At 42.0% G+C, this 27,341-nt stretch overlaps 1 pseudogene; it reads right to left on the bottom strand.

The window, feature by feature from the left end:
- Positions 1 to 9,037: 9,037 nt before the first annotated feature.
- Positions 9,038 to 27,341, bottom strand: part of LOC120060084 — a 149,590-nt pseudogene continuing 131,286 nt past the window's right edge.

A 27,341-nucleotide genomic window follows, 5' to 3' on the forward strand; every position in this document is an offset into this window, starting at 1 on the left:
TTCTCGGCCTTGTTTTCACCCCTCACTGCTCTAAAACAGGTAAAATCGAATTGTGTTTTCAGTAGTGCTTTTCAAGGGAACCACAACACAATGGGGAAGTTTATCTCTGTCCGTCAACAATGTTGTCCAGTGCATACGAGAATGTCGGCCTGAGCGGGAAGGCCAGTACGCTTGGAATGTTAATGGCTTTTTTTCGGTCGGAGCGCAAGTCGTTCTCCCGTCGACTACACTAACTGATCCTTTCTTATGATGACTCTACATTCCTGTCGCATGATGACTCCTAAATACAGTGATAAAGTGTAATTGCTTAACTCAAGGATGACCTAGAGGATCTAAGAAGAAATGTAGGTTGTCAGGCTAGATCTGAGAAGAATTTGAGGTTGTCAACAATGGCCATCTAGAAGGCAGGTGTGCCACAGCACAGCAAATATTGAGAAGCAGGGGGAAAAAAAGGAAGTGAGATAGAGAAAATGATAGCATCAAAGGGAAAGAAAAAGAGAGCGACACACAGACAGAATATCTCTTATGCCACTATGTGCACACTCAAATGAGCACCGTCCTGTCTAAATACTCTCTTTACAGACACATTAACGAAGGAAAATCAGGAATCCAGAAAATGTGCTTATATCCCTGGATTCCCATGGAATGCTTTAGCAAGATTACCACACAATAGACTTGAGCTTGTATTTCTTAATCTTGAGGAAAATAATTCATGGTGCTGCAATGTGTGTGCCAATAACTGCCGCAAGCTCAGCATGGTTGCTTCTAATCTGCAAGAATCGTCCCAATAATTTTTTGTGTTTTATCTATGCTTTTGATCATGTTCCCTCATGTACATTTCAAATGGAAGCAAATGAGCAGGCATCTCTATAACGAATGATGACTATTCCCACTAGGGCTTCTCTTCTAGGTGCTAAGGGACAGTCACCTGGTGAAGATGAAAAGACTGACTTCTCCTGACTGCTCTTGTCTCGTGCATAACAGACTCTTTCTCCCCTTTGCCATACGCAAACAACTACAGCACAAATGCAAGGGAAGGGAAAAGAGGAGACATGAGCGAAAAAGAAGGAAGGAGGGAGGGGTGGGGGGCAGAGTCTTTTCCCGAGGTCTACTCCTCCGGTGAGTCCATTTCTTCTGGCTGGATGGAGGCTTGATGTGAGTGTGGAAAAGTGGAAAATTTAATTAGGCTGCCAAGGGGGGTTTGTGGGGTTCACTTGGCACGAGCGACCCCCCCCCCCCCCCCCCCCCCCTTCACTCTTTCATTACTGTGTTTGCTGCAGTCCAGCCCGCACCTCACTTTTTACCCACAGTCATGCCACATTTGGTGGCATGACCTACAGGGCTGACGGGGGCAGATCGAGGTCAACCGTGTACAGCTGTGCAGTGGCCACATACTGTATAGCTGGCCGAGCATTTTATTGAGCTGCCATCGAGTGTCAGGGTAGTTTCAGGTGCTGTTATCTCTGGATTGGGTTAACGTTTCTTTATGGTTACGCAAAAAAGGGCAAATATTCTTTGTAGCTACATACTGTATAGCCTCACAACAAAATATGATATTAATGAGCTTAAATGTCAGACATTTGTAGGTGTGTATGTGAGTATGTGTGTGATGGTGTGCCAATTTTCATTTAATCTATATAGCCAAAATGGTACTTATCTATAGAACAGTGCTAATCTTTATAGCTAAAACAGTTATAATCCGCATATAACACAATACTTAGTAATAAGACTGTTACTGTAAGCCTGTTACTGTAAATAGCGAGAATTCAACGGTAAAATAAACTTTATTCATTTCATACGGAGCACATTTCATTCAAACATGAATTCGAAAATGCAGTTCTAATTTCATGTACATCTATAATTGACATATCACATGCTTACAGTAGGCTACTTCACATCCATTTAGGCTCAGGTAAAGTTTTCCAAGTTGCATGGACACTTGTCCACACACAATGAAAAGTTTCCAACACACACGTATTTACATCTATTTATTTCCTGCCTGTCCAAGTCCTGGCTGTCACTCCACCTGACAGGTATATCAGTGTACAAGGCAGATTGGGATGTGTCCCTCAGTCAGTGTGACAGGCTGAACCGGCAGCATCACAATCCAGAGTGACAGCTCCTCAGGTAGACTTGCCAGAGGAAAAGAGAGGGAAGAGAGAGATGGAGAAGGAGGGGAGAAAAAGCAGAGGAAAAGTGGTAGAGTGCAAAGAAAGAGAGACAGACGGGCCACAAAACTGTAAAGAGGAAGAGAAAGGTCAACCCATGAGAAACCCATGAAGTCCAACTTCAAGTCACTTTTATTTACATTACCTCTAAACTCCACTTAAACCTCCAGTCGAACCTCTCTGCCAAGAAAAACAGTGTCTACGATTGCCAAGTAGGCCTATTAGGCATATCAAGATGAAACTTTTATGCTGATTTAGCGTGTCAAGCCTTCGCAAAATTCCCTGTTAAATATCAGAGAACCAAAAGCTGCATTCCAGAGACAAACCACCTGAGGGATGTGCTTTGGTAAATCCACGACATGTTTAAATCAAATATTTGTGATTGTACCCTAGAGGAAGACGGAGTATAAAAAAATATCTGTCCTCATCTCGTCAAAAGCCATCCAACCCATCCAAAACGCCCAAACAACATGACAAAAATGGAAAACCTACAAGCTCTGGAACGAGGAGTCCTTTGATCGGCTTAGCCACACTCTCCTGGCTTCTCATGTTTCGGCTAGGACGAGAGTAATTAGCTATTAACAATCACCGTTTAACAAGATCCCGTTTTTATCTATACGAGAGGGGAAAATCTGCTGCTTTGACAGTGAGTGTATTAGAATATCCCTGTGACTTCGGGATAAAAAAAAAGAGAGGCCCGAACCAGTAATTCTCTCAATTCCATGACATCTCTGGGCTATTTTTTTATTTTTAATTTTAGGCAAATCCCCCCCACTCTCCTCACTCCTTCCCAAATTAGCTAAGCCTCTCAGCTCCATCATCTTAAACATGGCTTGCATCAACAACCCTGCTGCATACCAAAGTGTCTCCTGCTGAAACCCCTATATTAGCTCTCCAGCTTGTTAAAAGTGGGGAGCTTTTGACTTTCTTGGCCTCAGTCTCTGCTTTTGAAAGTTTTTTGAGTTCTTCGAGTTACTTCTTCTTAGGTGGAACCGGTGTGAGTGATGCTAAAATCTAGCCCCGGGTTATCACCTAGGGAAGGTGCTACAGAGCTTAAGTGATCCTGTTTCACACACCCGTCATTAGCTGAGACTGGCAGATCCATGGCTGCCTTGAAGCTAACCGCAAACAAGATATCAGTCTAATGTTGATAAAGCTAGCTAGCAGTGGCCTGTATTCATGGATGCCAAGGGAAGCCAGGCTTCCCCAAAAGATTAACCCCAGAATAAGAAAAAATATTTATCTTTTGTCTCTCTGTTTCATACATTTCCTTCAATTTGCAAAAGGCTGAATGTCTCTCACCGGAGAAAGCATCCAAGCGAACGAAACAGCGCCCCTATGCCTCAGTATGTGTAGCGTATATCTATCTGATGCAGTCTGGTCAGAAAGAGTATGACATTGTTGCTGCCCATAGCATTGAATGCAAGGGAAGCCAGCGAGCATTTGGCCTCCTTTGTAAAATAAGTTACAAAAATAATAGCCAATCAGCGTTGAGCCTAACTAAGTGAGCTCAGCTGTGAATGGTCCTGGCACACACAAAAAAAGTGTGAAGGGAAGCCAGTTTGAATTTGGCTTCAGACCAATCCCATCACAAGCCAAATGTCATTATTCACACATTTTTTATTTATTTTTTTACATCTTGTTGTGCTGTTGTCATCCAGTGGCTAGCTAGCTAAAATCATCCCTTTCCTTAATTAGCCATGGGTGGAGATAGGGATTTGGACTTACTTAATTCTCCATACTGGCAAATTATCATCATCAAGGCAATTCTGATCCAACCATAAATTCATGCATTGTGCCCCTGGCCTGAGAGGATGGAAGTTCAACATGTAGCTAGATGTAGCATGCTAATGTTAACTAGCTGGCCTGGCGTATCGTTGCCCATGAAAGGAAGTTAGGCTAGCGAGCAAGTATTTTAGCCATGTAACCTAGTACAACAAAAACAAAAAGTGTTTACTGCTGTTTAGGCAACATGAAAGAGGAGGATGGCATTGGCGTTTCTTTACAAGTTGGGTGAGTCAACATGTTTTTTCTACTTGCACGCACACACACACACAGAAATCAGTACCATGGACACCCACATCATATTTAGCTTACGTTGATTGGACTAAATTGTTTTTGGTGTATTTTAGTTGTCACTGTATTAGATTAAGCACAGGTGATTAGATGATGTTGAAATGTTGAAGTTGAAACGGTGCTGGAATAGTGGAGGCAGCTCCTGTTTTCTTTGTGACTTGAGGTAACTCTCTGTGGTTCTAAATCAATAGTTGTTTAGTGGTCTGAAAATGTCGGAAACATTACCTCGCTTGAGCATGCTGGAGGTCATGTAACTGTTTATTACATGCAATATGTTTGTGGACTTCACCACAAAGATGTTGCCCTCTAGTTTTCTAATGAAACAAATGTGTGGTTGAATTTATTCTTATTGTCTCGGCCTTAGGCCTATATATCACAGTGTTAAGGCATATGAACGAACAGGTTATAGAGCAAACAACTCAATTATCACAACACATACAGTAGGTTGTAATATGGCTTTTATTTCTGAATTGGCTTCCCCGGTGATTTTACCCATGCACCGCACTACTGCTAGCTAGCCAACTCCCTTGAGTTGAGTTGGAAACACCTGCTGAGCAAAACATGCCAGGAGCTCGAGGAAGGAGAAATAGTGTGAGGTAGGTGAGGTTTCAGCTTTGGTTGGGAGCCCTCAGCATTAACAACCTGCAGGGGCCACAAAGGCCAACCCTGACTGGGCCCTATTGCAATATACGATTAAGTAATCAAAGAACATAACAAACATTTATTACAATCAGGCAAAGAGGTTGTGGCTGTTTAACTGTGCACCAAACCGCTTCTCCAAAACCAAAATGGCCGACAATCATTAGCAAAACCATTCCACGGTTCAGCAAAAGTTAAACTGGTTTTCAGCGGTAAAGAGATGCCGAGCGTGATTTTAATCATCTCTCTCCAGAGATCCCCGGGTAATTATTCCTACCTTTAATGATTCCGGCCGACTGCCATTGCAATCTCCTAAATAAGGCTCCGCACCACGTGGCGAGAATCTGTCTCCGCACCACGTGCTCTCACCACTGGTGTCCCCCAGGGCTCTGTTCTAGGCCCTCTCCTATTCTCGCTATACACCAAGTCACTTGGCTCTGTCATATCCTCACATGGTCTCTCCTATCATTGCTATGCAGACGACACACAATTAATCTTCTCCTTTCCCCCTTCTGATAACCAGGTGGCGAATCGCATCTCTGCATGTCTGGCAGACATATCAGTGTGGATGACGGATCACCACCTCAAGCTGAACCTCGGCAAGACGGAGCTGCTCTTCCTCCCGGGGAAGGACTGCCCGTTCCATGATCTCGCCATCACGGTTGACAACTCCATTGTGTCCTCCTCCCAGAGCGCTAAGAACCTTGGCGTGATCCTGGACAACACCCTGTCGTTCTCAACTAACATCAAGGCGGTGACCCGTTCCTGTAGGTTCATGCTCTACAACATTCGCAGAGTACGACCCTGCCTCACACAGGAAGCGGCGCAGGTCCTAATCCAGGCACTTGTCATCTCCCGTCTGGATTACTGCAACTCGCTGTTGGCTGGGCTCCCTGCCTGTGCCATTAAACCCCTACAACTCATCCAGAACGCCGCAGCCCGTCTGGTGTTCAACCTTCCCAAGTTCTCTCACGTCACCCCGCTCCTCCGCTCTCTCCACTGGCTTCCAGTTGAAGCTCGCATCCGCTACAAGACCATGGTGCTTGCCTACGGAGCTGTGAGGGGAACGGCACCTCCGTACCTTCAGGCTCTGATCAGGCCCTACACCCAAACAAGGGCACTGCGTTCATCCACCTCTGGCCTGCTCGCCTCCCTACCTCTGAGGAAGTACAGTTCCCGCTCAGCCCAGTCAAAACTGTTCGCTGCTCTGGCACCCCAATGGTGGAACAAACTCCCTCACGACGCCAGGTCAGCGGAGTCAATCACCACCTTCCGGAGACACCTGAAACCCCACCTCTTTAAGGAATACCTAGGATAGGATAAAGTAATCCTTCTAACCCCCCCCCCCCCCCCCCTTAAAAGATTTAGATGCACTATTGTAAAGTGGTTGTTCCACTGGATATCATAAGGTGAATGCACCAATTTGTAAGTCGCTCTGGATAAGAGCGTCTGCTAAATGACTTAAATGTAATGTAAATGTAAAGGCTGGATTACTGGACTTTGAGTATTAGCAACAGAGTTGGCAGGCAGGAGACCTCTGTGCCGTGAGTCAGGGAGTGAGAAACACAGCTTCAAAAGGTACCTTGAGCAGCAACCTTGGTAAGATCATTACGAAGACCGTATCACTATTAAGAGGTTTAATGTGAGTGAGAGAGGCGAGTTCCATGTGGACTACGTGATATGACACCTGTGCCTTAGTTGAAATTGAAAGAGTTGCTTACGAGCAACTTATAAGGTTTACTTCAAAGTGTTTCACCTTCACCAAACTTAAAACCGATTTCTATGAATCGTCGACAATGTTAGCGTCTGTAGATTCCTCACAGCTCACTCCAATTTATATTCATGTATTGAAAAATAAAAATACCTTATTTTTAAATACAGTGGGGAGAACAAGTATTTGATACACTGCCGATTTTGCAGGTTTTCCTGCTTACCAAGCATGTAGAGGTCTGTAATTTTTTATCATAGGTACACTTCAACTGTGAGAGACGGAATCTAAAACAAAAATCCAGAAAATCACATTGTATGATTTTTAAGTAATTAATTTGCATTTTATTGCATGACATAAGTATTTGATCACCTACCAACCAGTAAGAATTCCGGCTCTCATAGACCTGTTAGTTTTTCTTTAAGAAGCCCTCTTCTTGTTCTCCACTCATTACCTGTATTAACTGCACCTGTTTGAACTCGTTATCTGTATAAAAGACACCTGTCCACACACTCAATCAAACAGACTCCAACCTCTCCACAATGGCCAAGACCAGGGAGCTGTGTAAGGACATCAGGGATAAAATTGTAGACCTGCACAAGGCTGGGACAGGACAATAGGCAAGCAGCTTGGTGAGAAGGCAACAACTGTTGGCGCAATTATTAGAAAATGGAAGAAGTTTCAAGATGACGGTCAATCACCCTCGGTCTGGGGTTCCATGCAAGATCTCACCTCGTGGGGCATCAATGATCATGAGGAAGGTGAGGGATCAGCCCAGACCTACACGGCAGGACCTGGTCAATGACCTGAAGAGAGCTGGGACCAAAGTCTCAAAGAAAACCATTAGTAACACACTACGCCGTCATGGATTAAAATCCTGCAGCGCACGCAAGGTCCCCCTGCTCAAGCCAGCGCATGTCCAGGCCCGTCTGAAGTTTGCCAATGACCATCTGGATGATCCAGAGGAGGAATGGGAGAAGGTCATGTGGTCTGATGAGACAAAAATATAGCTTTTTGGTCTAAACTCCACTCGCCGTGTTTGGAGGAAGAAGAAGGATGAGTACAACCCCAAGAACACCATCCCAACCGTGAAGCATGGAGGTGGAAACATCATTCTTTGGGGATGCTTTTCTGCAAAGGGGACAGGATGACTGCACCGTATTGAGGGGAGGATGGATGGGGCCATGTATCGCGAGATCTTGGCCAACAACCTTCTTCCCTCAGTAAGAGCATTGAAGATGGGTCGTGGCTGGGTCTTCCAGCATGACAACGACCCGAAACACACAGCCAGGGCAACTAAGGAGTGGCTCCGTAAGAAGCATCTCAAGGTCCTGGAGTGGCCTAGCCAGTCTCCAGACCTGAACCCAAAAGAAAATCTTTGGAGGGAGCTGAAAGTCCGTATTGCCCAGCGACAGCCCCGAAACCTGAAGGATCTGGAGAAGGTCTGTATGGAGGAGTGGGCCAAAATCCCTGCTGCAGTGTGTGCAAACCTGGTCAAGAACTACAGGAAAGGTATGATCTCTGTAATTGCAAACAAAGGTTTCTGTACCAAATATTAAGTTCTGCTTTTCTGATGTATCAAATACTTATGTCGTGCAATAAAATGCAAATGAATTACTTAAAAATCATACAATGTGATTTTCTGGATTTTTGTTTTAGATTCCGTCTCTCACAGTTGAAGTGTACCTATGATAAAAAATTACAGACCTATACATGCTTTGTAAGTAGGAAAACCTGCAAAATCGGCAGTGTATCAAATACTTGTTCTCCCCACTGTATATTTAAAGCTGATAAAAAAAAGTTAGGATCAAGAGGATTTTCTAAGCCAAAATCAATTAAAGGAAAACAAAATGAATTTTGAACGTGAAGTGAATAAAAAAACTGAAATAAAGACTGCAATCGAGAAGCCTTCGTTAGAGAGGCTGTTACCCCATATCCTTCAGTCCTTCCTCTGCACATCCTCCTTCCACTCCTCAAAATAAAGATAGCAGTTCGTCCCCGGGCTGATGAGAGAGACGATTTGAAAGCAGGTCGGCAAAGGTTACCGCGCGAAACATGGAACGCAGCAAAAAAAGACAAAAATAATCTTGCTTTTAATATATTTTTATTAATAGACTTAATGCTATTAAATGCCTCAGATACATTCACCCTATAGTTCCCAATTAGACTTGACAGTTGCTGCATTACCAACAATAAATATAGCAAAGGGCTGGCCCCCGGGCCAGGAAAGACCCCTAACAATGACCCCCTAAGATTTAATGATGAAAACAAGCATGCACACACACTCCCACTCTCTCTTTCACCCTTCCTCCCTCACACAGACCATCTCTCCCTCCCTACTCTCCCTGTTAGTCTCGCTCTCTCTCACACACCATCCATCCCCCATTCCCTGTTTCTCTCTCCCTTTCTTTCAAACACAGCTACATTTAGCACAGGCCATAATTTAATCACAGTGCATCAGTGGCTTAGTGACAAGCAATAATAATGAAACAACAAAGAATGTATTTACAGACAGTACAGGATTTCAGGGTTTATTGGGAATAGGAGTGATTGAGATAGATGGTGGTGAAATGAAAATATAACAGAAAACATTTAGTAACATACCTTCATGGAGTAAGTGAATAAAATATGATCACAGGTCTTTACAAATGAAAAATGGAACATACAGTATTCTCTCCAATGTACATTGTACTGAGGAATACTCCTCTCAAGGCAAAGATTAAGACAACTGTAGAATGATAACGTAATGGTACCACTCTAGTAAGAATGTATTATATGAATCAAGAGGAACCACTGAAGGTTTTTCCAGAAGATGACCGTATCACATCAAGCTCCAGTCAAAGAGTTCAGGGCCCTTTTCCAGTTTTCTCACAACCAATCAGAAAATCAGAAGTGATGCCTTGTTTGAGGTTGTAGCACCTTGGCTGGGCAAGACCAACATCTGTCTATTGACAGACTAACTGGTTCTGAACTACTGACCCTAACCATTTTAGCAACAGCATTTCAGCATTTTCTCTCTGTAATTTGGTGAAAAAACAACTAAATAAAATGGAAACACAGACAATTCAGGGAAAAGCATAAAACACAAAGCTCAACATGGAGTTACAGAGAGTCCCTGTACAGCGTACATTGCCACTTATGTGCAGCGCATTCACACACATTACACTTCTAGAGTTTCACAGTGGCAAAGGCCCCTTGCTGAAATTGAGGAATGAAGCTCTTGAAATATGCTCTGTGGAGTGAGAGAGAGAAAGAAAGATACCAATTCAAAGTAATTTAGACAGACACAGATTTACTGGGAGTACTACAGTTCTTATCTGACCATAAAAGCGCAGCACCAGTTTGTTCTTTCAGCAGGAGAATGTTCTCTCCTGACATGCTGAGAGTATAATCTAAACACAAAACATCTCAACAATTTACCACTGTGAAATCAAGACAGAGAGACCGATGGCTACTCCTGATTATCTCAATGCTCAATCTTCCTAATAGAAAATGACAAATTGTGAAGAGCAAGCAAGTAAAAATAAAATAAAAACCAAGACAAAAAATGCAATGGAATGACAAGGTACAATAACTTAGAGCTGTCAACAACACCAAATAGTGCGTGCGTGTGTGTTTCCAAGGGCGAGTTTCACTCCAGGTCAGGTTGCCTAGAATACAAACTCTTCTCATTTATAAACCAGTAGCTGATAGGTTGGAATCCCAGGCATTTGGAATGTTTGCATATTTTGGGCCCTCCACAGTGCCAAACTAAGACTGAAAACTACTTGTCAGCAAAACAGAGATAAGATACTGACTTTCCTTGGAGACTAGCGATGCAAACAAAGAAAATTCCATCTGTTCCATGTAACTATCAACTTCAGGACAAAAACTCAACTGTTACAGTTAAGCACTCCTTTGCTGTGCTAAGTAAACGCCATAAAGCTAGAGACAAAGCCATTAATTCACAAATAGGGTCAACGGGTTCTTGTTAAATAGAAAAAAGGTCAAGTAAATACAATTTGGGAGAGCCATACATCTATCATTTTTATTTAAAAAAATTGCCATATAAATCTTCACCGGTGTGAATTAGTGATATGTGGTTCCAATTAAAGGGATTTGATGTCCGTGCTGTTAGTGATTATTAGTATGACAAGGATTGTTTTGCTTTTCATGTTACCATTATAAATCCAGATAAGTTTAAAAAAATCTATTTTGCGAGGGAGACCTGGTCCAAAGATGACAGCAGGTTCTAGTTTTGTGCTAGTCGATTGGATTACATGACTTAAACAAATAACTTAGATTTGAATCATTATCATCATGTATTATGGGTAATTACTATATGGTATAGTAGCTCAAATAGTCATTGTTGTCCAGTATGCTACGGGTGATGTTTCCCCTAGGTACAGATCTAAGATCAGCTTCCCCTCCCCCAATCCTAATCATCAGTGAGGAAAAGGCAAAACTGATTCAAGATCAGCATCTAGGGGCAACTTCACCCTACATCTGTCCGGTAGTGTCTTGCCTACTTGGCTCTTTTGGCCATCTCGTTGCCGTTCCATCGCGGGCTGTAAGGGTAGGACTTCTGCACCTGCCAGTAGAGCTGCCCACTGTTGGTGAAGTGGTACACAGACTGGAATGTCAGGGTGGGAAGTACAGAGGAAGGTCCACTGGAGGAGGAGGGGTGAGAGAAAGATAGAGAGAGGAAGAAAAAGAGAGTTTGGGGAGGAAGACATAGTGAGAATGAAAGAAAGAGGTGTGTGTGTGTGTGTGTGTGTGTGTGTGTGTGTGTGTGTGTGTGTGTGTGTGTGTGTGTGTGTGTGTGTGTGTGTGTGTGTGTGTGTGTGTGTAACTCACCATGGACAAGGAAAAATAAGTCTTTCCACATGAGGAGAGGAGTGAGCTTAGTGAATCCCTCTGCATCATACTCCACCATCCCCCTGCATAAAGCACACACACATTGGCAAACCTTTCTTACTTAGACACTAATGTGCCCACCATAAAAATCAAATACAATGTTACAGATATGCTTGCTCGCACAAACGTTTCCTTGCCCTTCCTTTTCTCGCTTACATGCGTGCGCACACCAGACTTACATTCCAAAGTGACTGAGAAAGGCAGCAATGTACTCTCTCCTCTTGTGGTAGCCTTGAATGATATACTGCACCTGAGAACAGGGGAGGGAGAGAGGGAGAGAAATACCTACATTATTCTCAGATACCAGCAAATACCAGCTGAAGCAGAACTGTACAATATTAAAAGGTTAACTTTTTGGATTGGCATCCTGAAAAGCCAACTAAATAAACTGAAAATAAAAAGCTATTTAAATCACTTAATCAATTGAGTGACTTGAGTTCAAATTCACCCCAGTTAATCCTGGTTGGTACACATGGATTTTTGCTACTTTGATGCAAAAATGTATACTGATCAAATACGTATCCAGCCTCTCAAGAAGACGAGAAACCATATCATTAAAGCATCAATCGATACTCTTCAACTTAATACGGCAGGGTTTTTAATAAGTGCACTTATCGAAACGCTGAGATGTCAAACTCAAAGCGTATCAGAGAATGCGTGTAGCGCACGCATCCACCCACCACCCGACACACACAAACCAGACTGTTGTAGTGTGTTGATAGCTCTGAGTTGCGGTTGCTGGTGTGTGTGCCTAGCAGGGACGCTCCAGGTTCGGTTGACTATTGACCGTCCTGGGCAGGTGAGAGAGACTGCGTGACTGCACTCTACCCACCTTACAGCCCCAGACCGAAATCCCCAATTCTAAATCGCAAAAATAGCATAGTCCAGTCAACCAATGGGTATTCTGCGTCAAAAATCAGTTGTCATCAGTAAAGTATATAAGCATGCGCAGAAGGGGAAGTTGCCCTGTAACATAGACAAGGTATTAGCTTAACCATGCATATTTTAACCATGCATTACAATATGTCTGTGTTTCATTACATCATTACACACACACACACACACACACACACACACACACACACACACACACACACACACACACACACACACACACACACACACACACACACACACACACACACACACACACACACACACACCTCCTGCTGGGAAAACACTACACACAGTGACTCAGACACCCCTATTCAAGTCTATTCGTCTTTGTTTACGTAGGACCAAGTGGGGGGTAGTCACAGCTCTCTGAAAGGCAGCAAGGCCACACTGTCTGTAAAGAGTGTGTTTATTTAGTCACAGCAGGGTGTGTGTGTGGAATTGTGTATCATTGAACTTAAACACACCCGCCCTCCCTGGCATGACAACAGGGAATCAAGCATTCCTATTGGCTTTGTGGTAGTCTAACTGATGACAAAAAGGTGAGATCATGCAGCAGGTATTCAATGTGCCCGCACCCAGGACGTGCCGCCTCCGCTTCTGGCATGTGTACATGCCCCTGGAGGGTATTATGCAACGTGTCCGGAAGTGTTTCCTGTAGTAATGGGTAACAATCCTCATTCACCTCATTTCTCTCTCACACACACACTAAAGTTTTGCTTTTCGTAATGTGTCAGGTCTTCCATCAACACATCTCAAATCAAATCAAATTGTATTTGTCACATGCGCCTTACCGTGAAATGCTTACTTACAAGCCCTTAACCAACAATGCAGTTCAAGAAATAGAGTTAAGAATGACTAAATAAACTAAAGTGAAGTGAAAAAAGAAACAAGAAAATTACATAACAATAACAAGGCTATATACAGGGGGTACCGGTACCGAGTCAATGTACAGGTTAGTCAAGGTAATTTGTACATTTAGGTAGGGGTAAAGTGACTATGCATAGATAATAAACAGAGAGTAGCAGCAGTGAAAAAACAAACGGGGGGTTCAATGTAAGTAGTCCGGGTGGCCATTTGATTAATTGTTCAGCAGTCTTATGGCTTGGGGGAAGAAGCTGTGAAGGAGCTTTTTGGTCCTAGACTTGGCGCTCCGGTACCGCTCGTGGTGCGGTAGCAGAGAGAACAGTCTATGACTGGAGTCTTTGGAAAAACAGTATGTTTCATAAACCAAAAGAATGGCTCAGACATATTCAGCATTGCATCAGCAAAGGAGACACAGATGTCAGTTGTGCTCTAAATACTGAGTTCAACGTAAGAATAGGTGACTAAAATGACCAAAATAACATGCTATTACATTTTGAGGTCTGACTGATTCATGTAGTACAGCCCACCTTTAGTGTGCTTCATTGTGAATGCTTGTCCCTGAATGGAATTTCATCCAACAAATGCTCATGTGTTGTTTGGATTTTGGTTAAATTTAGTCTGTCTGGCCAGGTAAAAGATAGTTCTTTCTTCTTTCACAATACAATTGAACAAAATCCAGTCCAATGGGAGCCTGGTGAAGACCTTGTGGTCTAAACATTGTCTAATCAATTCACATGGGAGCATAATGCAGTGTACAGAGTACACTTTTTTTGACATGAAGCGTGTGCTCCAAGTCTATCGATATGCAGATGTTATTTATTTTCAATTCATCAAAACACTCAATGAATAATTGACATCCTGTTTTGTGGAGAAAAGCAGTTGGATGCTTACACACATACTTTCTGCTCCTATTTGATTGAGTAACATCGACCTATCCCCTTCTCTCTCTCTCTCTTCACCCTGTTGTGCTGCTCTTTTCTTCCCCATGGCTTACAGGGAAACCAAACAAGCCACGTTGCATGCTTGAGCGTTGCAAAATAAATTAACGCGTGCATGTTAGTCAATCATTTTATCCACACTGCTCGCGCATGTCAACAAACGTTTGTGTTGCCAAACACTAAAATAGAAAATAGGTTTTATTTAAGATGTTTGACGCACTGCAATTCCCGTGTCTCCCATCTACCCACATGGGCATACAAACCCACGCGGGTGCTTGAAAGATGAACAAGGAGAATCAAAGATAACTAACTTAAAACTAACTAGGTTTCCCCTTTTATCTGTGGATTAATCGGAGTGAATATAGTTGATTCTATTATTTTAACCTGTGTGTCATGATCACGTCTGGTGTGGATAGACAAAATCAACATGCACATGATGGCCCACGTGGATGCACGGACGGTTTGGTCACGGTGTTAATCCACCCTCATCCTCCATATCATCCCCCTCACACACCTCTGCCCTCGTTGACCCCAGATGAGGTGAGGCACCCCTGGGGATCTCGCTCTACTGTAGCTGGGTCTTGGCTCGGACAACCAGGGGCTGGCTGGGGGTTGACTGGGGACAGCGGTAGCGTCTCCCTGAGTATGCTGGCCATTGTCCAGGTGAGGGAGGTAGGGGAGAGATGGGGATAACGCGGCCCACCCTGGGGGTAGTGACATAGCAGTATGTCAACATTCCGTCTCTCCATCTCAACCCCCAGCGAGCGCAGAGACAGACTGTGGAGGTTGGCCAGTATACTAGAGCTGGCGCCAGACAATGATCAGCTGGGGGGCATTTTGTTTCAAAGGAGGGGCACTCATTTTTGATGCTATATTTATAGTTACATAAAATATATGCACCAAATCTTCTACCAAAAGGTTTCTGTGCCTATGCACCACATAACCAATAAGCAAAGCATCACTTCTACATTCTGATTACTGACATTGGGCGCTTCGACATCAAGGTTTGCATTTTCAACATTCAATTAGACTAGGCTAATGTCAATCTCAACAAACAGAAAATACATCCCTCCATACCGTATACTCAGTGTAGTAGGCTAGGTTATAGGTCTACTGTAATACCCAAACATTTGATCATCATTTTGAAGAGTAGCATGGCCTAGTCTCCCTAGGCAGACAGGTTGCTAAAGGTAATACTTTTTAAAAGTTAAATAACAAATCTTCAGGCTATATTAAAGCATTATGTTCTAGGTGCGTGAGGAATAGCCGCACGGAGGGGAGAGGAAAGCTTTCCTGAATAACTGGGCCTGCTGGGAGCATTATATTATTGGGGGCCACATTATTATAGGAACGACTTGGGAGAATGATGATCCACGACAACAGACAGGGTATCTCAGTATCAGAAGTCAAAATACATCCAGACTGGTCTGCTAATGTGCCTTTTTAGAACTTGTCGAGAGTAGACCCACAAATTGTTTTTTTGTTGTTGTTTTTTTTCACCTTTATTTAACCAGGTAGGCAAGTTGATCCAAATGGTTGCCTAGGCAGATGCAGTTATTTCGGAATGCAGGGCTTTTGATGAGCTTCAAAATGAAATTCACTCAAGTTTACAGCAAAATGTTGTAATAATAATACAGTTAATAATTTTTGTGTTGTAGTCTATGTAGGATAATTTCATCACCATTCAATGTGATCACACCATTGCACGCTCTCTCTCCTTTCAAACTCCCTGCCAGTTGTTTTGGATGCTTTATACAGTCGCTTGCGAAAGTATTCACCCCCATTGGCATTTTTCCTATTTTGTTGTCTTACTGCCTGGAATTAAAATATATTTTTGGGGGGTTTGTATCATTTGATTTACACAACATGTCTATACCACTTTGAAGATGCAAAATATTTTTTATTGTGAAACAAACAAGAAATAAGACAAAGAAACAAAAAACTTGAGCGTGCATAACTATTCACCCCCCACCCCCCCCCCCAAAGTCAATACTTTGTAGAGCCACCTTTTGTAGCAATTAAAGCTGCAATTCTCTTGGGGTATGTCTCGATAAGCTTAGCACATCTAGCCACTGGGATTTTTGCCCATTTTTCAAAGCAAAACTGCTCCAGCTGCTTCAAGTTGGATGGGTTCCGCTGGTGTACAGAAATATTTAAGTCATACCACAGATTCTCAATTGGATTGAGGTCTGGGCTTTGACTAGGCCATTCCAAGACATTTAAATGTTTCCCCTTAAACCACTCAAGTGTTGTTATAGCAGTATGCTTAGTTTCATTGTCCTGCTGGAAGGTGAACCTCCGTCCCAGTCTCAAATCTCTGGAAGACTGAAACAGGTTTCCCTCAAGAATTTCCCTGTATTTAGCGCCATCCATCATTCCTTCAATTCTGACCAGTTTCCCAGTCCCTGCCGATGAAAAACATCCCCACAGCATGATGATGCCACCACCATGCTTCACTGTGGGGATGGTGTTCTCGGGGTGATGTGAGGTGTTGGATTTGCACCAGACAGAGTTTTCCTTGATGGCCAAAAAGCAAAATTTTTGTCTCATCTGACCAGAGTACCTTCTTCCATATGTTAGGGGAGTCTCCGACGTTCCTTTTGGCGAACACCAAACGCGTTTGCTTATTTTTTTCTTTAAGCAATGGCTTTTTTCTGGCCACTCTTCCGTAAAGTCCAGCTCTGGAGTGTACGGCTTATAGTGGTCCTATGGACAGATCCTCCTTCAGGGCTATCTTTGGTCTCTTTGTTGCCTCTGATCAATGCCCTCCTTGCCTTGTCCGTGAGTTTTGGTGGGCGGCCCTCTCTTGGCAGGTTTGTTGTGGTGCCATATTCTTTCCATTTTTTATTAACGGATTTAATGGTGCTCCATGGGATGTTCAAAGTTTCGGATATTTTTTTATAACCCAACCCTGATCTGTACTTCTCCACAACTTTGTCCCTGACCTGTTTGGAGAGCTCCTTGGTCTTCATATTGTCGCTTGCTTGGTGGTACCCCTTGCTTAATGATGTTGCAGACTCTGGGGCCTTTCAGAACAGGTGTATATATACTGAGATCACGTGACACTTAAATAAAGTCCACCTGTGTGCAATCTAACTAATTATTATGACTCCTGAAGGTAATTGGTTGCACCAGATCTTATTTAGGGGCTTCATAGCAAATGGTGTGAATACAAATGCACGTACCACTTTCTGTTTTTTTTTGTTGTTGAATTTTTAGAGACAAGTTATTTTTTAAATTTCACTTCACCAATTTGGACTATTTTGTGTATGTCCATTACATGAAATCCAAATAAAAATCTATTTAAATTATAGGTTGTAATGCAACAAAATAGGAAAAATGCCAAGGGGGATGAATACTTTTGCAAGGCACTGTATAGGCTGGCTATACTGTTTGAATGATGTCTGTGAGTATAACATAACTCATATGGCAGGCAAAAACCTGAGAAAAATCCAACCAGGAAGTGGGATATCTGAGGTTGGTCGATTTTCTACTCATCGCCTATTGAATTCACAGTGGGATATGGATCTGTTTGCACTTCCTACGGCTTCCACTAGATGTCAACAGTCTGCAGAACCTTGAATTAAGCTTCTACTTTGATGTGGAGCCGGATGAGAGGGGAATAAGTCAGTGGTCTGGCAGAGAGCCAGGTGCTGGTCATGCGCATTCCACATGATATCGACTTGCGTTCCATTACTTCTATAGACACAGGAATTCTCCGGTTGGAACGTTATTGAATATTTATGATAACAACATACAAAAATTGATTCTATACTTTGAAATGTTTCTACGACCTGTAATATAACTTTTTGAAGTTTTCGTCCGACGTTCGCCTGGACCTGCACGAGCGTTTGGATATGTGTACTAAACGTGCTAACAAAAGTAGCTACTTGGACATAAACATAAATAATGGACATTATTCCTGGGAGTGCATTCTGATGAAGATCATTAAAGGTAAGGGAATATTTATAATGTAATTTCGTATTTCTGTTGACTCCAACATGGCGGAGAAATTTTGTTTCTATCTGAGCGCCGTCTCAGATTATTGCATGGTTTACTTTTCCCATAAAGTTTTTTTTTAATCTGACACAGCGGTTGCATTAAGAACAAGTGTATCTTTAATTCTATGTAAAACATGTATCTTTCATCAAAGTTTATGATGAGTATTTCTGTTATTTGATGTGGCTCTCTGCAATTTCTCCGGATATTTTGGAGGCATTTCTGAACATGGCGCCAATGTAAACTGAGATTTTTGGATATAAATATGCACATTATCGAACAAAACATACATGTATTGTGTAACATGATGTCCTATGAGTGTCATCTGATGAAGATCATCAAAGGTTAGTGATTAATTTTATCTCTATTTCTGCTTTTTGTGACTCCTATCTTTGGCTGGGAAAATGGCTGTGTGTTTTCTGGACTTGGCGGTGATCTAACATAATCATATGTTGTGTTTTCGCTGTAAAACATTTTTTAAATCGGACACGATGGGTAGATTAACAAGATGTTTATCTTTCATTTGCTCCATTGGACTTGTTAATGTGTGAAAGTTACATATTTAAAAAAAATATTTTTGAATTTCCCGCGCTGCCTTTCAGCGGAATGTTGTCGAGGGGTTCCGCTAGCGGAACGTGTGTCCTAGAAAGGTTAATTAAACCATACAACTACACTCTCGAGAGCCGGAGAGGTCATTGTGAGAAGTCACGTCCTGTCTTGTGAGGACCACTGTATTTTTCTCTTTGTTTTTTCATCTGACGTCCTCTGCTCTGGTCTTGCAGCGTCGCTCCGGTGGTGATTAGCGCACGTTTGTTTAATCAGGAAAACCAACAGTGTAACGCCAGGAGAATGATGGGTGTAGAGTCAGGCGCAGAGAGAGCAGAAGTTTACGGGAACAAAACGCTTTAATGTCCACAGTGAAAACAGGAACAGGTACAAAAGGGGTGACGCCAAAACACTGGCGCAAACACAACCCACAGACCAACTGTTTAAAATAAACTGGACAGCGAAAAACCCACAATCAAAATAATCCAATCCTGACGTAACATGAACACACAATAAGCCCGCACAAACACTAGCGGGCGAAACTAACCTAAATAGTACACCTCCCAAAAGCCCAACAAGAAACAGGTGAAAACAATTAGACAGACATAAACGAAAAGGAAAAAGGGATCGGTGGCAGCTAGTAGACCGGCGACGACGACCGCCGAGCGCCACCCGAACGGGAAGGGGAGTCACCTTCGGTAGTATTCGTGACAAACAGTTCGTTCGGCCCTGGGATGACTAATCGAACGACGGTCGTCATTCCTCGTTTTTCTTCTCCTTTGCTCCGTGGGCAAAAGAGAGGGATGAACCAGTGGGCTTGTTGGAGGCCCCTGGCTGAAGTAGTTTTGTGGGACAAGTTTTGCGGGACAGTCATGGGTGAACGATTATGATCGTAAACCATGTTTTTTCATTGTGTGAATTAGATTGAATGTCATTATAAGTCAGTATTTGGTGTTCTACAGTAGTGGTGTTGTGTTTCACCTTTTAACAAGAATATGACTAATAGTCCTGGGTTCACATAGTATTTTCTTTCAAATATTTGATTGAGCCTGCATGGAGTGCCAGATGGACAGGGTTTGCACTTTTGAGGATATTCTGTTTCTTCTATAGCTCCAGACAAGCTCAATCAAGAGCAACTAAAAGTTTTTCCGAAAGAAAACAAACACTATTTGAACCCAGGCCCCTATTCAGGTCTCTACATAACTTTATTAGTTACATGTTTATATGCAACGTTCTGAACATTTCACCTTACTGAACACAACCCTGATGGCCCAAAACCACAAGGTGTGGTGGGAAAGGATGATGAAACGATGATGATGATGACATCGTATGGGTCAGACAGAGGTTGTAACTGGAAAAAACATTTGAAAAAGTCACACTGTAATATTCAGGTATGAGGGGGAGTTGCCTGAGCACATTGTGGTAGGCAGTTAATGTAAGCCATGGATGTTCATCAGTAGATTCATCATGTCTAAAATTCTTTGGGAGTTTTCTTACTGGCAGGCCTAATTTATAAACTGACGACTGTGCGGATTTTACACAATGTGGGCTGTGACCGCTTCCCTTTAATGCAGTTTTGCAAAGCAACCAATTGCGGTTTAGCAACCATCTAGTGTTGCTCATGATTTAGATACAGTATGAGTCAAAAGTTGGACACACCTATTTTTTCATTATTTTTTACTATTTTCTACATTGTAGAATAATAGTGAAGACATCAAAACTATGAAATAACACATCTGGAACCCAAAAACCTTTAAACAAACCAAAATATATTTGAGATTTTTGATTCTTCAAAGTAGCCACCCTTTGCCTTGATAACAGCTTTGCACACTTTTGCATTCTCTCAACCAGCATTTCAATTAAAACGTGTGCCTTGTTAAAAGTTAATATGTGGAATCTCTTTCCTTGACTACCACAGCATTCTATAGCGATATGCCATCCCATCTGGTTTGCTCTTAGTGGGACTATCATTTGTTTTTCAACAGAACAATGAACCAAAACACACCTCCAGGCTGTGTAGGGGCTATTTGACCAAGGAGGGTGATGGAGTGCTACATCAGATGACCTGGCCTCCACAGTCACTCAACCTCAAACCAATTGAGATGGTTTGGGATGAGTTGGACCGCAGAGGGAAGAAAAAGCAGCCAACAAGTGCTCAGCATATGTGGGAACTCCTTCAAGACTGTTGGAAAAGCATTCCGGGTGAAGCTGGTTGAGAGAATGTCAAGCGTGTGCAAAGCTGTCATCAAGGCAAAGGGTGGCTACTTTGAAGAATCTCAAATATAACATTTATTTTGATTTGTTTAACACTTTGTTGGTTACTACATGATTCCATATGTGTTATTTCATAGTTTTGATGTCTTCACTACTATTCTACAATGTAGAAAATAGTAAAAATAAAGAAAAAACGTGGAATGAGTAGTTGTGTCCAAACTTTTGACTGGTACTGTATATATAGTGTATCTAATGCATTGGAAAATGTCATTAATGTATTTGAAAAACATTCTGAAATACATTTAAAAAAATATTTCCACATGTATTTATCTATATATTTAAAAATGTAATTGGAAATGTTTAATAAAATATATTCCAACATGCATTTAAATGTATTCTGTAAGAAATATTTTAATTAAAATGCATGGCAAATATAAAAGTAGACCAAATCATATTGTCACGAAAAGGTGCTTGTCTCAACAATTAAACCTAATTACAATTTAAATTAAACACAACATGACACATTAACTGGTGTGACAATCCATTTCATAGGAGGCCAAAAAGCACTATGAAAAGCCATGCTTCCAAGTCTTCTAATAGGCTGCCACTGCTACAATATACACTGAGTATACAAAACATTACCTGCTCTTTCCATGACATAGACTGACCCAGGTGAATCCAGGTATGATCATTTATTGATGTCACTTGTTAAATACACTTAAATTAGTGTAGATGAAACATGTTAAAGAAGGATTTTTAAGCCTTGAGACAATTGAGACATGGATTGTGTATGTGTTCCATTCAGAGAGGTGAATGGGCAAGACTAAATATTTAAGTGCCTTTGAACGGGGTATGGTAGTAGGTGCCAGGCACACCGGTTTGAGTGGTCCAACACCTAAAGGACATTAAGCCAACTTAACACAACTGTGGGAAGCATTGGACTCAACATGGGCCAGCATCCCTGTGGAATGCTTTCGAATCCTTGTAGAGTCCATGCCCTGATGAATTGAGGCTGTTCTGAGGGTAAAAGGGGATGATTCCTAATTCAACTTCTTAAATTACTCTACGTATTGATAAATGGAAATAATTTTTGGGGCCAACAAGCCAAAACGTTGGCATTGATATTATTTAAAATGTGTTGAATAAAAAATAACTTTTGATTTCACCTAATTTAAACAAACTGTCACGTTCCTGACCTGTTTTTCCTTTTTCTTGCATTTATTTAGTTGGTCAGGGCGTGAGTTGGGGTGGGTTGTCTATGCGTTATTTTCTATGTTGGGATGTTTGTGTTCGGCCGGGTATGATTCTCAATCAGAGACAGCTGTCAATCGTTGTCCCTGATTGAGAATCATACTTAGGCAGCCTGGGTTTCACGTGTGTTTTGTGGGTGTTTGTTCCTGTGTCAGGTTTTGTGCCACACAGGACTGTTTTGGTTTTGTCACGTTTGTTGGTTGTTTTGTATTTTGAAGTGTTTTGTTGACTTTCAGTAAATAATGAACACTAACCACTCTGCGTTTTGGTCCTCTCCTTCTGTCAGCGAGGACAGCCGTTACACAAACTTCATAAAAACCAACCATCTAATGAGTGAATGTGTGAATGAACATTCCTGCATTTTGACTGTAGTTTTGACACGGCCAGATCAACAGTCGGGGTAATAGCATACATAATAATATCATCCGCATATAGATTAAGTTTACCATTTTTAACAGATTGACCAATGGTGTTAATATAAATAGTGAAGAGAATAGGTCCCAAAATAAACCCTTGTGGTACACCATTATTTACATCATGAAACTCAGACTTAACCCCATCAATCACGATGACCTGAGTTCTGTCTGAACTCAGGCGTATTGAGGACAACTTATTCAATAAAAGAGCATGATTAACAGTATCAAAAGCTTTTGACAGGTCCACAAACAAAGCAGCACATTCAATTTGGGTGTTTAAAGCATTGAAAAGATCATTAAAAAACTAAAGTGGTTGCTGTATGCCCAGGCCTAAATCCTGATTGGTTTACATTCAAAATACATTAATTAGACAAAAAAGAGTAAAGTTGTACATTTACCAAGGATTCAAGAATCTTAGCTAGACAAGGAAGCCTTGAAATGGGGTGATAATTATTAAGATTACTACTATCCCCCCTTATGGAATGGCAGCACAAGAGCTGATTTCAATACTTTTGGAATATTTCCTGATAACAATGTTAAATAAATAATGTGGGATATAGAGCTAACAATAATGGGCGCAGCACACTTAAGCATACTGTGATCCGATTGGTCGGCCTCTGTGGATTTCTTGTTGTCTATTGCTAGAAAAGCATCCAGGACTTATTTTTTCTGTAAATAGCCTAAAATAAAAGCTTTCACTATAATTTCTCTGAGCATTCAGCAAGTTTCCCCTATCAGCATCCAGCCCAATATCATTGTGAATAGCCTTAGAAGTTATTTCAAAGAGATAGCCCGCTGAAATAAAAATGGTGATTAAATGCATAAGTGATGGCGTTTTTTTCCGTAATGAGACCAGTGTCTGAATTAATTTGTTGTGGCAGAGAGGAGGAAGTAGAACCCTTCGGGGATTTGAACGTTTTCCAGAATTTAGCCTGTTTCCCATTACAATCCAAAAGAGCGGTAACATAATAATCAAATTTAGCCATTCTGATTAGTCTTACATAATGTTTCCTAAGTTGCTTTAAAGCTTGCCATTCTTGGACTAAGCCTGTGTTCCTGACCTTGACCCAAGCATCCTCTCTTTTAGGAAGGTCTTCTGATAATTCAGGAATGTACCAGGCATTCGATCTACCTTTACCCCTTCATTTTTTTAAAGGAGCATGATTATCCACAATAGTATTGAAGACTTCTTCAAAAAGGCTGAAAGCTAAGTCCGGTTCAGGGATAGCTGAAATACAATCAAGGTCACTAAAATAAAGATAATGTAAAAAAGCCTGTTCACTGAAGTTTTTAAAGTTCCTCTTTGTGATGACACAAGGCTTAGATTTTCAAACACAAATAAATGGTCAATGGCCACACATGTCTTGGACGAAGACACCAGTAGAAACACATTTCCCTGGTGTAGCCGTTAAGATAAGATCAATAAGAGTTGTTTTTCAAATCAAATCAAAATCAAATCAAACTTTATTTGCCACGTGCCGAATACAACAAGTGTAAACTTTACTGTGAAATGCTTACTTACAAGCCCTTAATCCACAGTGCAGTTCAAGAAGAAGAAAATATTTACCAATTAGGCTAAAATAAAAAGTAATAATAAAAGTAACACAATAAGAATAATGAGGCAATATACAGGGGGCACCGGTACCGAGTCAGTGTGCAGGGGTACAGGCTAGTTGAGGTAATCTGCACATGTAGGTGGGGGCGAAGGATCTTTAGGGTTGGGCCATGTAGGCTTAGTCACCGGCTGGGTTAGGTTTAAATCATTACACATGTATTTTAGATTGTCTGAAGCCTGCATTTCCCAATCGTAATTTAGGTCACCCAGGATAATAACTTCTGATATAATAAAAGTCGACAACAAACTAGTGTTGGCACAGGTTAGACGAGAGAGGACGGGTGACTCCTATAACAGTTATGAATATTTATATTTAGATATTACATTTTTCAGTAGAGAGAAATTATTTTTAATAAGAATGGCCACTCCACCACCTCTTAATTTAAAAAAATATATTTCACCTTTATTTAACCAGGTAGGCTAGTTGAGAACAAGTTCTCATTTACAACTGCGACCTGGCATAGATAAAGCAAAGCAGTTCAACAAAAACAACAACACAGAGTTACACATGGAATAAACAAACATGAAGTCAATAATACAATATAAAAAGTATATATACAGTGTGTGAAAATGAGGTAGGATAAGGCCTCCCGGGTGGCGCAGTGGTCTGCGCCACCAGAGTCTCTGGGTTCACGCCCAGGCCCAGGCTCTGTCGCAGCCGGCCGCAACCGGGAGGTCCGTGGGGCGACGCACAATTGGCATAGCCGGTAGGGTATCCTTGTCTCAGTATGTAAAAATGTAATAAAAAATGTATGCACTCTACTGTAAGTCGCTCTGGATAAGAGCGTCTGCTAAATGACTAAAATGTAAATGTAAAAAATGGAGGTAAGGCAATAAATAGGCCATAGCGGCAAAATAATTACAATATAGCAATTAAACACTGGAGTGATAGATGTGCAGAAGATGAGTGTGCAAGTAGAGATACTGGCGTGCAAAGGAGCAAAATAAATAAAGTAAAAAACAGTATGGGGATGAGGTAGTTGGATGGGCTATTTACAGATGAGCTATGTACAGGTGCAGTGATCTGTGAGCTGCTCTAACAAGTGGTGCTTAAAGTTAGTGAGGAAGATATGAGTCTCCAGCTTCAGTGATTTTTGCAGTTCGTTCCAGTCATTGGCAGCAGAAAACTGGAAGGAAAGGCGGCCAAAGGAGGAATTGGCTTTGGGGGTGACCAGTGAGAAATACCTGCTAAAGCGCGTGCTACGGGTGGGTGCTGCTTTGGTGACCAGTGAGCTGAGATAAGGCGGGGCTTTACCTAGCAAAGACTTATAGATGACCTGGAGCCAGTGGGTTTGGCGACGGATATGAAGCGAGGGCCAGCCAACGAGAGCATACAGGTCGCAGTGGTGGGTAGTATATGGGGCTTTGGTGACAAAACGGATGGCACTGTGATAGACTGCATCCAATTTATTGAGTAGAGTGTTGGAGGCTACTTTGTAAATGTCATCTCCGAAGTCAAGGATTGGTAGGATAGGCAGTTTTACGAGGGTATGTTTGGCAGCATGAGTGAAGGATGGTTTGTTGCATAATAGGAAGCCAATTCTATATTTATCTATATCTATATTTTGGATTGGAGATGCTTAATGTGAGTCTGGAAGGAGAGTTTACAGTCTAACCAGACACCTAGGTATTTGTAGTTGTCCACATATTCTAAGTCAGAACCGTCCAGAGAAGTGATGCTGGACGGGCTGGCAGGTGTGGGCAGCGATCGGTTGAAGAGCATGCATTTAGTTTTACTTGCATTTAAGAGCAGTTGGAGGCCACGGAAGGAGAGTTGTATCGCATTGAAGCTCGTCTGGAGGTTAGTTAACACAGTGTCCAAAGAAGGGCTAGAAGTATACAGAATGGTGTCGTCTGCATAGAGGTGGATCAGATAATCACCAGCAGCAAGATGACATTTACTTTGCTCACTACACCAAAGACCTCCTTTCACCCTAAGTTGTTCCCCTCTTTTCTGCTCCATGCGCCTCTGTAATGTACTGTAACTGACTAGCCTATGCAAAAAAACAAACCCATTGATATATATGCTGCAATAACTCTTCTGTGTGGTTGCCAGTACAAGCAATATTACTCTCAGTACATGTCGCAAGTGTACCTCAGTTTATTTTTTGTTTTTATTGCTACTATGGTGTGTTTCGTGTGTATGCTTTGAAAGTAAATGTGTATATCTACATGTTACCTCTTGGTGGGTTGGGGAGAAAAGATAAGCCATTCTAGTTAATTTTGTCTTTTGTTTCTGTTAGTCTTTAGTGACATGGATAGAAGTACAGTCTGCTGTCATTCTGATCTAAGAATATTACTCCTGCTTATTATGAAGAAAAAATACATCTGTTTAACTTTGTAAACTAAAGGTGTGTTTAGAATTATTTATCATCATTGATGTATACAGAGAAACGAGTCGGCCCGAGAATTGAACCCTGTGGCACCCCCATAGAGAGAGAGTCCGGACAACAGGCCCTCCGATTTGACACACTGAACTCTGTCTGAGAAGTAGTTGGTGAACCAGGCGAGGCAGTCATTTCAGAAACCAAGGCTGTTGAGTCTGCCGATAAGAATGTGGTGATTGACAGAGTCGAAAGCCTTGGCCAGGTCGATGAATACAGCTGCACAGTATTGTCTCTTATCGATGGCGGTTAGAATATCGTTTAGGAACTTGAGCGTGGCTGAGGTGCACCCATGACCAGCTCGGAAACCAGATTGCATAGCGGAGAAGGTACGGTGGGATTCAAAATGGTCGATGATCTGTTTGTTAACTTGGCTTTCGAAGACCTTAGAAAGGCAGGGTAGGATAGATATAGGTCTGTAACAGTTTGGGTCTAGAGTGTCTCCCCCTTTGAAGAGGGCGATGACCGCGGCAGCTTTCCAATCTTTGGGGATCTCAGACGATATGAAAGAGCGGTTGAACAGGCTAGTAGTAGGGGTTGCAACAATTTCGGCGGATAATTTTAGAAAGAAAGGGTCCAGATTGTCTAGCCCGGCTGATTTGTAGGGGTCCAGATTTTGCAGCTCTTTCAGAACATCAGCTATCTGGATTTGGGTGAATGAGAAATGGGGGAGGCTTTGGCGAGTTGCTGTGGGGAGTGCAGGGCTGTTGACCGGGGCAGGGGTAGCCAG

The sequence above is a fragment of the Salvelinus namaycush genome, chromosome 15, assembly GCF_016432855.1.
Source record: "Salvelinus namaycush isolate Seneca chromosome 15, SaNama_1.0, whole genome shotgun sequence".
In the NCBI taxonomy this organism is placed as follows: Eukaryota; Metazoa; Chordata; class Actinopteri; order Salmoniformes; family Salmonidae; genus Salvelinus; species Salvelinus namaycush.